The sequence below is a fragment of the Canis aureus genome, chromosome 15 (assembly GCF_053574225.1).
Source record: "Canis aureus isolate CA01 chromosome 15, VMU_Caureus_v.1.0, whole genome shotgun sequence".
Classification (NCBI taxonomy): domain Eukaryota; kingdom Metazoa; phylum Chordata; class Mammalia; order Carnivora; family Canidae; genus Canis; species Canis aureus.
In genome coordinates, this window is record NC_135625.1 from 8,375,432 (window position 1) to 8,392,789 (window position 17,358).

The window sequence follows — 17,358 nt, forward strand, 5'->3', positions numbered from 1 at the left end:
TGCATTGCCCTTTCCCTGGGAACATGGTCCCATTTTATTTGCCTGCTCATTAAGTGTCTCTTTTCATTCTCCTCTCATTCTCCTATTCAGTTCAATATTGAGCTTTTCTTTTTTCTTTTTCCTAAAATAAAATATTTCATTTGAAAAATCTCTAGTATGTTACCTTATGGATGCAGGGCCTTCTCATATCAGTCTTGTTTTTTTATATATTTATTTTAATATTTTTATCTGCTGCTTTATACATTAACTTTCGTTATAGAAAAATTATTACCTGTTTATTGAATTTGATCTCTTAGGTTTACGAGATTATCTTTTCTGAACATTTTGCTGATTCTTGGTTTTATATTCCAATATAAATATTTTTTTTGAATCTGAGATTCCCATTAGGTTGTTTTGAGAGTACTACATATAGCTTACTATACCCTGCCTCCAGGTCTGGTGCTGCATGTGTGGTGATATATACTTCCAGATGGTATGCCTATCTATGACTGGACCTTTGAGCATGGAACCTTTTGATTAATCTGTGTCTCTTGCACAGGGTTCTTTTCTGCTTTCTGGCCAAAGGGTCCTCATTATTCCCTCCTTCCCTTAGGGTAGATGTTTCTGTTGCCTACTGTTTAGTATGATAAGTGAGGGATAAAAAATCTGATTAGCCTGGTTGTCCCTCCAAACATTCCAAACATTCTAAGGCTTTTCCCTATCTCCAAGATGTCCCACATTTGAGTTCAGAACAACTCGTATAACAAACAGAATTGGTATAGAAATGAAAGCACATTCTGAGTTTAGTCACAATCTTCCTACCAAATGTATGCCAGGAATTTAACTAAATACTTTGTATGGAATTAACCATCAGATGCACGAAATAAATCATATTAATATCCCCAGTTTGCAGAAGAGGGTTGTATCAGAGTCCAAATCATTTTACCAAGGTCAGTATAAAATAATCCATCCAATTTCCGTGTGGCAACATGGCCCATACCTAATCCACCATGATTTTCTAGCAGGTCTCAATGAGATGTGTGTGTGTATTTCCTTTTCTGTAATTTGGGTGTTAGTCCTTTGTCCACTCTGGATCTCCTATTTCAGGAATGACTCCTTTTAGTTCCACCAATCTTTTCTCAGTGATGTTCTCACATCGTTGCCCTTTCCTGGGGAATTTTCTTTTTTCTGAATTAATAGTGAAGGGATAATACAAATTACGGGCAAAGTATTTATAGCAATTATCTATATTCATCATTTTAAGTCTAGCTACAATTTTGAAGTATTTAAAGTTTCCAGCACTGCAATTATGGCTGTTTTCCATGTTTTAATTGTTACTCTTTGTGTATGAATGTGAAAAGAATTCGGGATAAATCTGAATTCTCTTAAATTATATATAGCATTGTGTTTATGTCTACATTCATATTTTCTTTTTTTTTCCTATGGAAAGGGTCCAAAGATTTCATTAGTCTTCAAATTGTAGTAAACCACAAAGACACACTATGTAGGAGAAACATGTCCCTACATACGCATATAATACTATGCTTCTATTTTCTAAATAAAATGGGAAACTAAAAAATGCATACAGACCTAGCTACATGAAAATAAATATTTTTCATTGGATTTACCATTGGAAATGAGGGTAAAAAGAGATCTGTGAAAGTACAAAAATGCTAAATCCTAAATCTTGCAAATATAGGAGAACAACAAATGAACATTTCTCATTTCCTCATAAAATGTAACATTATTTACAGACCACATAAAACACGCAAAATCGCTGTAATGGTAGTAAATATGTATTATCATTCTAAATCAAGCCATAACTAATGACACTCTGGGAAAGGTTTAGCTTATACTGAGGCTAGGTGTCTTGCAAATGAAAAGCTATTTAAGTGCTAAAATCAATTGACTATATAATACCATGTTTTCTGATGGGAATAGTGCACAAAAGATGCCTGGAAGTTGTTTGTTACAATGGCTAAATCAGATTCTACCTCTGGTTATTATCAACCCATACATTCGTCATTATAAACTGCTTCATATTTATTTTATTATATTGATTTACTTTAGCACCCAAGACAGTTTGTACTCCTACAAAATTCAGAAAACATTGATTTACTTAAATTATTCAATACTTTACTGTATGGCTATTATGTCATTTAACATTTTAGACAAATCAATACAACTTTTTTTAATTGCCTGTCACATACCAAAGGTATCGCAAATGTGTATCGCTGGAATCATTAATTTGCACTATGTTGATGACATTTTTATAAATCAACTAGCTTAAAACCATAAAGTGGCATATGTGGGGGGAAGTACTAGGATATGAAATGAATAATTTAAGCTAGTTGGAATATATAACTGCAGAATACTTTATTAAGTTTATAATAATTCTATTTCTCAAATAGCTGAAAGGTGGACTGCTGTCTTCTGAGGACATTGTGTATGATTTCTTTCCCCTCTTTTAAGTCTACGTAAGTATGACAGATGAGATGCTAAGTAACCTCAATGCAATGTTTTCTATTCTGAGAACTCTTCTATGGAGAATTTTGACTACAAGGTAGAGGAACCACACTGTATTTGTGCAGAAAAAAATATACTTCAAGCATATTTTTGTATATCAAGTGATAGTGTGCTATCCTTGTGTTTTAGACGAGACCAAAATAATCAAAATGGTAAAAAGAACTCATCCAACAAAATGATCATCCAAAAGTGTTATAGGTCAACTTGCTGACACTATGTCCTTTTCGAACATTCTAGAAAAAGTTATTGTGCATGTCTCAGTTTTCAACCTAGGATATAAGGCCTGCATGGGCAAGAATTTACATCTGCTTTACTAATCATATATATATATATATACACACACACACACACTCATATGTATATATACACACATATATTACATATATTTTACATGTAATTACATTCCTAATAATAGGTAATCAGTAAATTCCTAATAATAGGTAATATAAAAGTAAATATTTCTTGATAAGCAATGGATCAGAAAGTATGATAATTGTTCTGTATTTTATTTAACTTGGGTACTAGCACATGATGCTTGAGGAAGCTACATTTGTATTTTCCTACTATATCTAATAATATTGTGTTACATAAAATATGTGCAACATAACAAAAGGTCATGTTTAAGTGGATATGGTGGTCATATTACATTGAAGCTGTATTTGAACCCAGTATCATTATTGCTATGATATCAGCTATACATTATAGAATGATAAGAAATATAGCAGAGCTCGAAGAAGAAAATAATAGTCACCCAAAGTCACAGCAGCCAAAAGATAGCAAGATAAATACCATTTGTATTTTGGAGAATAATTTTGCACTTGCATATAAATTACTATACTCCAAGACTGCCCTGACAATTCTGTTTAATACTGTCACATATCAAAATACATTTAGAATTACCTACTTTAAATTTAGCGATATTGTAGCCTTGAAGAGTGTATATTGTATGAATGAGTGTGTTGTTACAGTTATACTTGTAATAATTATTTATGTAACTATTTAGTCATTGATTTTATACTGTGTTTGAGGCATCTATTATGATCCAGAAATAGCTGTAGATAATTTCTTGCAATTGAAGAACTTTAGGTCTGAAAAAGGAAAGTACAAATGAGAACCTTAAAAGTGTGCTCGAAGTGATAGACTACAGGAAGAACACGGTGTAGGAATATGAACTATATCAGTGCTTCTAAAATCATGTCTAAAGCATCATTACCCTCTCATCTGTCATAAACTAATACTTCTGAAGAATCCAACAAGAAACTGAAATTCCGGAAAAATGAAAACAAAACATGGAACATATCAATTTTCATTATTAGGTTTGGTAAGGATAAAAGTATATCCAATAGATCAAAATAAACATAGCATTAAAAAAAGAAAATATTCACAAAACATATACTTGTTGATCCTTAAAAATGAACAGACTGGAGATGAGCTAGAAGAATCAGTTTTGCTCTAATAACACTGTGTCCTTACACATCACATCTAGTCAGTTATTTATGAATGAAATAGAAGTTCCCTGTATAGAATATTTTTAGGTCCACTTTAAAGAGGTCTATCAATATTTACAGTTTTTATTGTGGTGAAAGTGCTTGTTATGTACTTACTACCAAATCTAGAGTGGATTATAACCTCACTACTTGCAGGAGGTAATACATATTTAACCTCTTATATAGTTTGAAAAATATATGTCAAAGAAGCGAGACAGAGGTGCATGTTGATAAAAGTAGGAGAGGAGATTATAAAGCAAGTTCAGCATACTAATTTATAATTTTTATCCAAATGTAGAGTTATACTTGGTTTTTGAAGTATACTCCCCTAAAAATTTATAGTATAAATCTTTTCAGTTTAAGCAAGTTTTTTGATGAAAAAATGTTTAAAAATAGATTCAAATCCGTGGATCTATCATTGATTGATCTAATTAATGAAAAATACAAAGCAGGGATCCCTGGGTGGCGCAGCAGTTTGGCGCCTGCCTTTGGCCCAGGGCGCGATCCTGGAGATCCGGGATCGAATCCCACATCAGGCTCCCGGTACATGGAGCCTGCTTCTCCCTCTGCCTGTGTCTCTGCCTCTCTCTCTCTCTCTCTCTCTCTCTCTCTCTGTGACTATCATAAATAAATAAAAATGTAAAAAAAAATACAAAGCATTGTATTAAAATAATAAGGGATTGGTGATAACTTCCCTCTTTTATATTTTTATAAGTTCCTATTTAAAAAGTTTTTATTTTAATTCCTGTTAACATACGTAGTTAACATTAGTTTAAGGTATACATTACAGTGATTCAATACTTTCATTCATTACCCTGTGCTCACCATGACAAGTACACTCCTTAACCCCCATCACCTATTTAATCCATAGCATCCAGCCTCCTCCCCTCTGGTAACCACCAATTAATTTGTTTGATTAAGAGTCTGTTTCTTGATTTGTATCTCTCTCTCACTCACTCTCTCTCTCTCTTTTCCCATCTGCTCATGTGTTTTGTTTCTTAAATTCCACATATTAGTGAAATCATATGGTAGTTGTCTTTTTGTAACTTATTTTGCTTAGTGTTATATTCTTTGGCTCCATACATATTGCTGCAAGTGGCAAGATTTCATTCTCTTATGACTGAATAATGTTCCATTGTGTATATACATATACACTACATCTTCTTTATCCATTCATCAATTGATAGACACCTTAGACTGCTTCTGTATCTTGGCTATTGTAAGTAATGCTGCTACTTAAATTCAAAATGTATGAAAGACCAAAATGTGAGACCTGAAAGTATACAAATCCTAGAAAATAACCCAGGGGTAACTTATTTAACATCGACTATAATAGCAACTTTTTTCTAGATATGTCTCCTGAGACAAGGCAAACAAACACAAAAACTATTGGGACTACATCAAAATAAAAAGCTTTTGAACAGTGATGGAAACAAGTAAAATTCAAAGGCAACCTACAAATGAGAAAAGATATTTGCAAATGACATATCAGATAAAGAGTTAGTATCCAAAATATGTAAAGAACTTCTAAAACTCAACATCTCAAAAGCAATCCATTTTAAAAAAAGGGCCGAAGACATTGACATATGAAAAGACGTACCATCAGGAAAATACAAATCAAAACTACAATGAGATACCACCTCACAGCTCTCAGAAGGGCTGCAATCATCAACAGACATGGGGGACAATTGCTGATAACTTTCAACTAAGTACGTATTAGCATCATGACCTGTTTTACTCATAATTGTTAAATTATGGAACATGTCATAACATTCCCTACAAATGTTTTTCTTCCAAACTTCCAACTTTATTTTGTGCCCTTGGATCTTATCTGCCATGTTGCATTCCTTCCTTGTGTGAAAGGATTAAAATCATTAAAAATACCAAAGGAAGATTGACTATCCAATTCTCATCATTGAAGAGTTGGAACCAAACTGGTTTCTTATCTGACAGGAACATTGAGAGTTGATTCTTCAGTTCCAAATTTGCAACTGTACTCTTGCCATTGAAAAACATTTTACTTCAGCATGAATTAACACTTGTTTACAGTCAGTTCTTATATTATTAATTGAGCAAATATTGATTTTAATACATCGATTTATATATTCACAATTTTAATACATGTGATCAAATATATTTAGTTTGTGCAACTTAATGATTTTTTTGGCCAAGTCAATCTTACTAAGGAAACTAGTATTTGATTTATATTTTGATGCACCAATATTAATTTAGTGCAAGCTTCTGCCTTTAAAACATATTTCTACTCAAAACCTGAAGTGTGAAGTCCATTTCACATCTCTTCGTTGATATAACACAAACACAGAGCTAGCTGTATTTGTTGGTAGTAGATCCTCCAACCCCCCCCAAAAAACAGAAAAAAAAAAAAGACAACACAATTCTTGCTTCGTATCACCATTAAGATAATGGACACAAATGCCTGTATTGGAAGTATTCTGTATTAACAATTTCTGTGCATTTGTCAAGTACAATGAAAAAGGCTTTTCTGGATTTATTTGCTCAATAATTGGTCTTTGATATCTTTAGTCAGTTGCTGACCACTCCCAGGTATAGTGCCCTTGGAGAGTATCCCACGAGCTTCCTTCTTGCATCAGATTCACCTAACATTTCTAATCAGTATTGTCTTTCACACATGTCATGGCAAATGTACGTGTTAGATATTAGTTTGTTGGTCTTACAAAATCATAGTGCTACTTTATAAGAAAAACTGGAAAATAATAATGTTTATATGTAAAATACCTATCTGCCTCTGTCAGCTTTTTTGTTCAGTAGTTTTTCAGGTAACTTGCTTTGAATTTATCCCTATTAATATTATGAATGTAAATGCTGATTAAATTTTGATGATTTCATGGCCAGTTAATCTCTGCAAATAACATAGTGAACTTCATGCTTCAACAATAGTTTGGGATACAAAAACTGAACTCAGTACTTAATGAAGCTGGAACAGATCATTTGGATCTATACATTTCAGAGTCCTTTCCAACATTATTATTTGGTTTAGTAATATTGCACATTCAGAAGTTATGTGTTTTTTTTTTCAGGAAAAATTCAAATGAAGTTTGTTTTACCATCTTTGAATTGGAATTCAAATATACATTTCAGGGATCCCTGGGTGGTGCAGCGGTTTAGCGCCTACCTTTGGCCCAGCATGCGATCCTGGAGACCCGGGATCAAATCCCAATCGGTGCATGGAGCCTGCTTCTCCCTCTGCCTGTGTCTCTGTCTCTGTCTCTCTCTCTCTCTCTGTGACTATCATAAATAAATAAATAAATAAATAATTTTTAAAAAAAACAAAAAAACCCCAAAATATACATTTAATTTTCTAATTTGTCTAATACTTAATAATAAAATTTTTAAAATAGGCTTTGCTAATTTTTTAAAAGATTTTATTTACTTGAGAGACAGTATGAGTGAGAGAGAGAGAGAGAGGAGAGGAGAGGGAGCACAAGCAGTGGGGAGGGGTAGATGGAGAAGCAGACTCCGTGTTGATCAGGGAGCCTAATATGGGATTCCATCCCAGGACTCTGGGATAGTGGCCTAAGCGGAAGGCAGGCAGACACTTAACCCACACAGCCACCTAGGTGCCCCAGGTTTTGTTATGAATTTTAACCTGATAAAAATATTTTTTTCTTGAAAAACATGATTAGCAGGATAACATTAAACTTTTCCATGTAATTTAGAAATATATCAGAAAGTAGAGACTTTTCAGAGTAAATCTATCATAATTGACTTGAGTTGTGCTCTAATTCTCCTTCTGTAAGGAAAAAGCAAAGATAAAGTTGCTATGATCCATTCAAAATGTTGTCTTCAAGATTTCTGAAGTGTCCTAGCCAGAAGCATATCCCATAAATGTATTCTGCAGGCAGTCTTTAATGCAGTAATCTAAATTGTTCAGATATGGGATATACATTGCAAATATTATTGTCATTTTTTGTATTACTATGTCCTTACAGTTTATCCCTAGTAAAAACATGTTTTCCATTACATGTGATTGATTCTGTCAAATACAGCTTCACATCACACTCCTTGCTCATGCCTATACCTGAAATTCTCCACAGTCCCCCCACCGTGCTAGGTGGCATGCTAGGGTAATCAGCGCTTATATTTTACATGTTAGAGTAAATGTTACCTCGGAGAGGCATAATCAGAGTTAAGTGAATTCTATTCATTCTCTCAAAGCATCCTATACTTGTAGAACCTAATCCAATTTCATATTATGTATCTGGCATGTGTTACAGATTTTGATAAAGTTAAGGACCATGTCTCATTCCTCATTATGCATCCATTTTTTAACATGCTGATGATACATAGGAGGTCTTTACTGATCACATGCTGAATGAATACTTGAATATGATTATTTGCAATGGCATAGGTTGAATATATATATAACTGAATGCTTTTTGGACTTGCCAATGATTTCCAACCTTGTCAGTCACTCAACTGGATTTAAGTTGCTTTATTACTGTGTTTCTGCTTGCGTTTGACTCATTAGAATCAATTTAAGACAATCAAAGTTTTGTGTTTTTAAAAAGAAAGCCAAATTAACATGTAGAATCAGAAGCAATTAAATCTGTATTTTAAACATTTTCAGTATGTCCATATGAGACATAGTTAGTTTCATAAAGAACTATGATTCATAGCAATATATTCTCTTAGTGTTATATCTCAACTTACTTCTACACAGTGTAATTAATTACCTGAGGAGCTTCTACTTAAACATTTCTCCCAGTAGGTCACATGATTTCTGTGGGATATGCATTTTAATTACCAGTAGCACAGCTAATGTGATAAATAAGTGGAATCACATCTTTAAGAGTGCAATTATACAGAGGGATTGATGGCTTCTATAAGAGCATCTAAAACTTAGGCTAATAATGCTACATATTAGGTGTGACTTTTTAGTAGTTTTGAAGGAAAACCAAATTGTACATAGAATAACACTTTAGAAAATAGAATAACCATGTAATTTGCAGAAATAAGAATGACCTACCTACAAAGCTTTGGATGAGCAGGAGAATCAGTTGTTGATGGGCTTGAAAGCATTTGTCTTACATATGACTTTTTTAAATATACAACTACTTTTGTTCTATCAACTTCCTAATTTGCAAATTCTAGGCTTAGATCCTAAAGTATGTTATTTCATCACTAGTATCACTCTATATTACTAGTTAGCTGTTTTATTTTATTTTTTTGTTTGTGAAGGACAAATTGAACACTAATTAATTTAATTTGTGTTAACATTATCTCTAAATAATCTGATTTGGTATGATCCCATTACCAGATTCCCTTACATAAGAACAATCTCATTAACAAGGCCCTGAGATGTCACTTAAGATCCATTTGGTAACAGAGATACAGGCATAAACTCATTACATGATGCACTCCCCATTCTTAAATTGATGAGGTTTGCTCTAGCTATTGTTTGGGAGTAATATGCCTATAATCTAGTATTTCTGGAAGGAATAAAGAAAATCACTGTTTTTAAGAGAAAAGCTTATAAAGAGAAGGAAAGAGGAAGGAAAGGAAGGAGGGAAAGAAAGCAAAGACAGACTGAAAAATTAAAGGTATAAATGATTTCTTAATCACACTACACAATAAGGTAATACTTATTAAGTTATAGAAACATTTTAACCTGCGCTACTCAACCCCATAGAGGTTCTGATTATGACTCAATGCTATTAAATTATTTGAAGACAGACAACTATAAATACTTCGCCATTGTTACTGAGACTGTCTTGTATCTTCAAGGAAACTGATATGAATGTGCATCTCTTATTTGAATTTCGGTTAAAAATTAGCAATACACTAAGTCTACTGACAGTATTTGGTTAATAAATCTAAGATCCTGTGTTATTTCAGTACCCTCCTCTTACTGAAATATTGAAATATAATGGGTGGTTGAGTATGGGTGTGTGCAGGAAGCCAATGCTCAGGGCACCAGACAGAAAGCAAAGCTTCTTTATTTCCTTTATGTTAGGATTCAAACTGAAGTACTGTGGGCAAATTAAAACTGATATGACAGGAAAGTTTTCTGATACCCTCTTTCATTTCCAAGCAGGTAGATATCTGGATTTTTTATGTGGCTAAAATGAAAGCATGAATTGTAGGGAGATAAGTTTTAAAAATTTTTTTAAACGTGTAAGTTTTATTTAGGAAAATAATAGCATTATAAGCTATCTAAGGAAGAATAGGAGTTTCTACCTTAATCCTTCTTTCCTGATTCCCACTCCCCAAAGGTAAACCTATGTGACTCATTCATCTATTTCTTCTGGCATGTTGCATTGTATTTCTAAACATTGGAATCGCTAATGTCACAATTTCTAGATTTTTCTGTTTATGAATAGTTGTCTGCCTGCTGTGGATTGTGATGATGTAACCTTGTTCAAAGTCCTGTTACCCATCTTCCTCGCCACATACTTTCCAGTACTCATGTCTCAGTTCCTGGCTCAATGTTCTACTATTTAATTTTATTATTATAATAATAAGTAAACTGGCTCCCATCATTTATTGTTCCTATTACATTTCCTGTTTGGGACAGCATTTTGCTTTTCTTGGAGCTAGTAATTATTTCATGTGAGTGTATGTGTGTATTTTCTTTCTTCCTATCACTGATTGATTAACCTAGGCTTTCCAAGAGAACTGTAGAACTCATCTCAACATGCTCAAATATTTTATCAGGTAAGATATCCATTCCATCTTTTATTTTCTTGGACTCATGTTTCCTGAAACACTTGGTGTTCATCTTGCTTCCTGAACTGGTTGTGTTCTAGATCTGACAAAGAGCTGTTGTAGAGGAACATTTTATTTTGTTCCTGGGAAGTCTTGTGCCTTTTTTCTGTATTGAATACTTATCTTTTGTTTCCCACACTGTTTATTTTTTATGATTCACTTTTATCATTTTTATGAAACATGTACTCTAGTAGCTTTCTGAAAAACAATACATGAAGATAAATATTTTGAAGCTTGCTATTCTTAAATGGTCTTTGTACCATTTGATATATTCTTTATATCCTTTGATATTTAGGTTGACATTGATATCCATTTTTGATTTAAATATAAAGTTTATTGATATTTTGGTCAAAACTGCAGGTTTTTTACTATTACTTTGTGACACTCACTAGCTACTTGCTCCCAATATTTATTTGCATTGTTTTCCCTTTATTTCCTTTGTGGTGTCTGTGTGCTTATCAGAAAGACATCAACTGGGGATCCCTGGGTGGCTCAGTGGTTTGGTGCCTGCCTTTAGCCCAGGGCGTGATTCTGGGTCCCAGGATTGAGTCCCACATCAGGCTCCCTGCATGGAGACACAGCCCTCTGCCTGTGTCTCTGTCTCTGTCTCTCTCTCTCTCTCTCTGTTTCTCTCATGAATAAAATCTTAAAAAAAAGACATCAACTATCTACCATTATCAATTAGATTTGGTTACTGTAGAGACTGAATAACAGTGGCTTAAATCAAATATTTCTCTCTTCAGGTAGCTGTCTAAATATCCTCAGTTGAAGGCTGACATGATAGCTCCCCTATATTAGGAATCTAGTTTATTGATTCTTAAATCTCTACTGTTCCACCATATGGCTTCCATTTTATCATTTGCCATGGCTGGCCCAGCCACTTGCATGCATGTCAGTTAGCAGGAAGAGGAGAAGGGAGAGTAGGGCACCCGTTACCTTTAATGGCATTGCCAAGAAGTCACACATATTAAAAACTTTATACTTTGCAAGCCAAAAAAATATAATTATTTTCTTTTCTGAACACTCCATTTGCATAGCATTGTGATATATTTTTAAAGAATGCATTTCATTTATGTTGCCTGGCTTTATACATTTACTGGAATTTTTTTAAAACTAAGAACGCTGCCTCCTAAAAAAAAAAAAAAAACTAAGAATGCTGCTTATTTCTTCTGAGCTGTTTCGTTTTGTTGGTTTTTTGTTTTTGCTATTGGTATGGACACATGCATGGTAATCTCTGGAAAACTATAATTAAAAATAGGGCAGTAAGGTGGCGATTGGAAACACTTTTTGGATGGGTTTCATTAACAGAGTAAAGAATTTTACCATAGTGTGGTTAATAAGAGTATGTTAATCCACTGGGCAAATCTGAAATGTCATTATGTTTTGACGTTTGGTCTGTTCCACTGCTCAGAAAGAATCCTGGGAAGTATGTTAAAAAGAGAGCAGAGGGGTGTCACCATGCACTTTGCAGGCTTGCATTCATTCTTAATTTCATTCTTTCTCTGAGTTTAGTTATTTGATTCCAGAGCCTTACTAACCCAGCCTTCTCAGAGAGGTTACTTTCTCTATTATGCTGTGGTGGGAAATCTACATTCTCTTGGTAGCAAAGCCTTGCAGAAAAAAGTCTAGGGGCCTCAGTCATACTACTTGCAGTCTTAACTCTCACATTCCAGCCTTCAGAGATAGTTGTTGCATCCAAAGTTCTGAGACCCCTGTTTTCTGTTGGATAAATTAGCTGCTATTAATTGGCTCCATGACTGTAAGGATTATCTTCCTTTCTCTGCTAAGTCAGTTGTCCTTATTTATCTACTTTCCCTCAAAATTCATCAAAATTTCTTATCTGTACTTGCATTGGAATACAATTTGAATATTTTATTTGTATTGCTGGGGTTTAAGGAGGGAACAGAGAGAAAACCATTGGATCAATCCTTCGTACATAAGTGGAAGTTTCCTAAATTTACTTATGGAGTAGCTTTGAGGGTAACAAAGGAATATCTTATCTTGTAAAAAACAAGAGCAAGGAATAGAGAAGTGTTGCTCCCAAATGGCAAACTGCTGAGATTGCATCTGTATGAGATACCTGGAAGCTAGATCTCAGGTCTCTGAACTCTCATCCTCAGCAAGAGGACATGACACAAAGCAGGAAGGCCAAGAAAGACTTCAGCAATGAGGACAGGCCATTTTTCAATTTGTAGGCTACCCAGGCAGAAAGAGGACCCTCCTGAGACATAGTCATGTTCTATCCCTCTGTTAGAACTGTTCAGCCAGATGCTACCTAGAAACACAGATCTTTGATAAAGTCCTGTCTTTTGTCAACACACTAAAAGTCTTATCCCTATTACATCATAAGACTCATAACACTTCTTTTGTGCATGTTACTAAATTCCTCCTACTGGAACTTTACTAGAACCAGGATTAATCTAATCACTGAGTAGTTAAAAGTGTGACAGGAATCTTGAGATTTTGCTCAGCCTTTCTGAAATGCTTTAATCAACTTTTAAAATTACCATTCTTTATAAGCTAAACAATTATTTTTACGTGTGATATAGCCATAATTATGGAAAGAAAAGCATTGAATTAAACATACTACCTGGAGTGTGGCTAGTTACATTAGACTGCACTTGGTGTAATAGTTTTTTGTTACTTCTGTAATAAGTTGCCACAAACTTAGTAGCTTAAAAGAACCACAGAAATTTATTATGCTACAGTTCTAGATATCAGAAGTCTAAAAGGAGTCAGAAAGGCTGCATTTCTGTTCAAACTCCTTGTGGGAAAGGGAGAAGGCAAAAACTGGAATCTGTACCTTTGCCTCTTCTAGTTTCTAGAGAGCATCTTTATTCTTCTCTCATGATCCCATCATCACATCGTCTGAACCTCTGCTTGTTATTGTATCTCCTTCTCTGACTCTAACCTTCTGGCCTCCATTTTATAAGAACCTTTGTGATTGTGTTGGGCCCACCTAGGTAATCCAGGATAATGGTCTCATCTCCAGGATTCTTTTTTTTTTAATGCCTTTTATAAAACTATTTATTTATTTATTTGAGAGAGAGAGAGAGAGAGAGAGAGAAACAGATAGAAGAGCCTAAAGTAGGGAGGAAAGGGAGAAGCAGACTCCCTGCTGAGGATACCATACAAGTGGGTCTCAATCCCAGGAGCCAGGGATCATGACCTGAGCTGAATGCAGAGGCTCAACCAACTGAGCTACTCAGATGCCCCTCACCTCCAGGATTCTTAAGGTAATAACCAGTAGTCCATTTGCCATGCAAGGTAACATAATTACAGGTCTGGATATTAGGAAACAGACATCTTTGAAGAACAATTATTTGGTCTACCATGCTTTGGAATCATGAAATTATCTCTAATTATTAGATCTACTTACAATACTTAGTATGTTGTTACTTACACACACACACACACACACACACACACACACCACAATATTCCAAAGACTGTGCTCCATCTTAACTTTCTCTTAGGTAAACATTTTTCTTCCAACATAGGGATTTTATCCCCAAAATATATAGCTATCATTTTTAAATAATGAACATAGTTCTGTTATATAAAATAGTCATTTACAAAGATGTTTTAAGATGTGTGTGTTAACAGAAATGACAAACATAGGGGAAATCTTGTATTTCCTTTTTGATACAATAGTAAACATGCTATGTTGTTACTCAGTCTTAAAAAAATTGTGTATGTTGACAATTCTAATGTTAATTGTGTATTTTGTACTAAGAAGCATGTTTGGGTTTATTGAGTTCTTTTTGAGTCTTTTGCCAATCAGTTACAAATAAATGGAACATGTAGTTATTTGGTTAAAATAACCATTGAAAAATAGATATTTATGCAATTTAGTTGCTAAACTCATAGAAAAAAACTATAATATATTGAACATGTGCCTGTTAGTTATTCTAAGCCTAACAGTTTAAATCCTAACCTCAGTGAGATTTCCATGTTAATTGAGTATGCCAACCAGGTATCTAGCTATTCTTGGAGTGTTGTCATTTCAAATATTTGGTCACCTTCTTTTCAGACCATTTTGTTTTGGAAAATATGCTCAGAATGCAATTAAGATATACTTTGAGGGACTGCAAGGCACACACCAGGAGAAACGTTAGCACACTCAGAAAATGCCAGAGCCACTTACTTTTGTATTACTAAACAAGCAAAGACTTACTTTGTATAAGAAAAAAAAATCCACATAGGCTTTTTGTGTACCCTCAGTTCATGTGCTTTGTTAATTTTTTAAAACTTTTATACATGGGATTCTTAACTAATTTGATTCTTTTTTACTGGCCTTCATTAAGCTTTTCCTCTCTCCTGGATCTCCTCAAAACATAAACACCCAAATCTCTCTCATCCTTGACTTTCTTAATTTCTGCACCATTTTCATCTCTGCCAAGTTTCTTGAAAGAACAATAGGCCGGTATAATCCCAATTCATACTACAGTGCTCTGCCTTCAAATTTATAACTCCATTTTTCCTCTGAAACTTCTTTCTAAAATAAATTCTATATTCAAAACAAATAGGAATTCTGAGTGCCTGTCTTAATCATCGATTGTTTTAAGTATCTGTGTCATCTTCCTTTTTTCTTTTTCTCCTGTACCCCTCCATATTTCCTTTTTCTTTTAAATCTGAAGATCTGAGGATCCACCCCATGATATGCAGGATTCCAAAATGGCAGCCCAAAACTGTGCCACCCTATACCTGTGAAATATGATGTAATGTCACCTCTGTGATCATATCATGTTGTATAGCACAGGAAATTTATTTGATTGGACATGAACTAATCCTGTGAAGCATTTCAAAAACAGTTTCTATCTGGCTTAGCAGATGGAAACATTTGAAACAGAAGGATGTGATGCACTGTGGATGGCTTGAAGATAGAGGAGATTATCTGACATGGAAGTAGGTGGCTTCTAGAAGCTGAGAGCAGCTCTCATTTAACAGACATTGAAGAAATGAGGACTTCAGTCTTACAACTTCAAGGAACTAATTTTCTTTTGAGAATCCAAATGAGCTTGAAAGGGAGAGCCCTAATTCTGGATGAGAAAATAGCTGGTCAACATTTTGATTTCAACCTGAACAGAGAATCTAACCAACCCTGCTACACTTCTGACTTACAAAAACTTGAGTTATTAAATGGGGATTGTTTTAAGTTAAATGGTTTATGGTAATTTATTACACAACCATAGAAAATTAATATATATTCTTTAAGATGTTCCTTTTATTATTGATATTTTTGTATACAGGAAAATGCCATCCTGTCTTGATGTTTAAAAACCACTTGAATATTCATAAACACTACATATATATATGTTTATATTTATAAATATAAAGAGGAACCAGTTGTTGAAGGCGATCAGTTTATATAGTCAGATTGAGAACAACTGAATAGAAATCATCACTCCATTAGTCAATATAGACATATAACAGGCATTCAGTGTAAAATCCAAGTTCAAGTTCCACAGACCAAATATTTAAACAATATTTTGCTATCAACCATCCTAGAAATAGTCAGAACTTTATTCATGCATTTTAGTCTAGAAATCATCATCGTTTTGAAACAAAATTGCATAGATAACCCAATTATCCTTCCTTTCACACTTGTTGATTTCTATCTCTGGAGGATTATTTTCAACATACTTGTAGAAACTAAAAATATTTAAGTTCAGTAGTCTAGAATAATACTTCCAAAAGTATTTTATTTTTTTTCTTTTTGAATTAAAAAAAAATATGTGAATTAGAAATGCTAAATACCTAAGAGTTCTCATCTGAATTCACTGCTATCTCTCTGTTGTAACACAATACCAATCTATAACAACTGAAAATAAAAATTTAAGAAGAATGCAATAAATCAATATGGAAGTCACAATAAAGAATTTGCTATCCAGGGCAGCCCAGGTGGCTCAAGCAGTTTAGCACTGCCTTTGGCCCAGGGCCTGATCCTGGAGACCTGGGATCGAGTCCCACGTCAGGCTTTTTGCATGGCGCCTGCTTCTTCCTCTGCCTGTGTCTCTGCTTCTCTCTCTCCTCTCAGTGTATTCTCAGAAATAAATAAATAAAATCTTCAAAAAAAGAATTTGCTATCCAAAAATTTATATTTGTATATTGAGGCATTTGCCACACATTCAGAGTGCCAAAAAGAAATATCTGTATTACTTTGTTAAAAAAATAGAATCAGGACAGTTCAAAGATATACAAACTCGGTGAGTATGTTGTGTTGAAAGTTTTTTAAAATTGTTTTACAGACAGCTAAATCACAGGTGATCAACTACATTTCTCCCTACATTTTTATTTTTATTAAATTTATTGAGCTAAAGTCAAAAGACAGAGAGAAAGAGAGAGAGAAAGAGAGAGAGAGAGAGAGAGAATGGGGAAAAAAGAACATAGATCCCGAGCTATACATTATGTAAGTTTGAGATACTGAGTTTATGGTTTATCAAAGATTTGACTTGAACTATACTGTAGACTAAATGGACCTAACATGTATATGCAGAACATTTCATGCAATAGCAGGATACACATTTTTCTCAAACACATATAGCACATTCTCCAGGATAGACTGTGTATGAGGTAAGAAAACAAATCTTAGAAAATTTAAAATTGAAATAATAAC

The 17,358-nt window shown here is 33.9% G+C and overlaps 1 long non-coding RNA gene across 1 annotated transcript in view; it reads left to right on the forward strand.

Annotated features, from left to right (window-relative positions):
* Nucleotides 1–2,388: 2,388 nt before the first annotated feature.
* LOC144284247 (uncharacterized) overlaps nucleotides 2,389–17,358 on the forward strand; it is a 76,240-nt gene continuing 61,270 nt past the window's right edge. The window contains exon 1 of the long non-coding RNA XR_013352612.1: nucleotides 2,389–2,456. This is a non-coding gene — a long non-coding RNA (uncharacterized LOC144284247). The remainder of the gene's footprint in view (nucleotides 2,457–17,358) is intronic.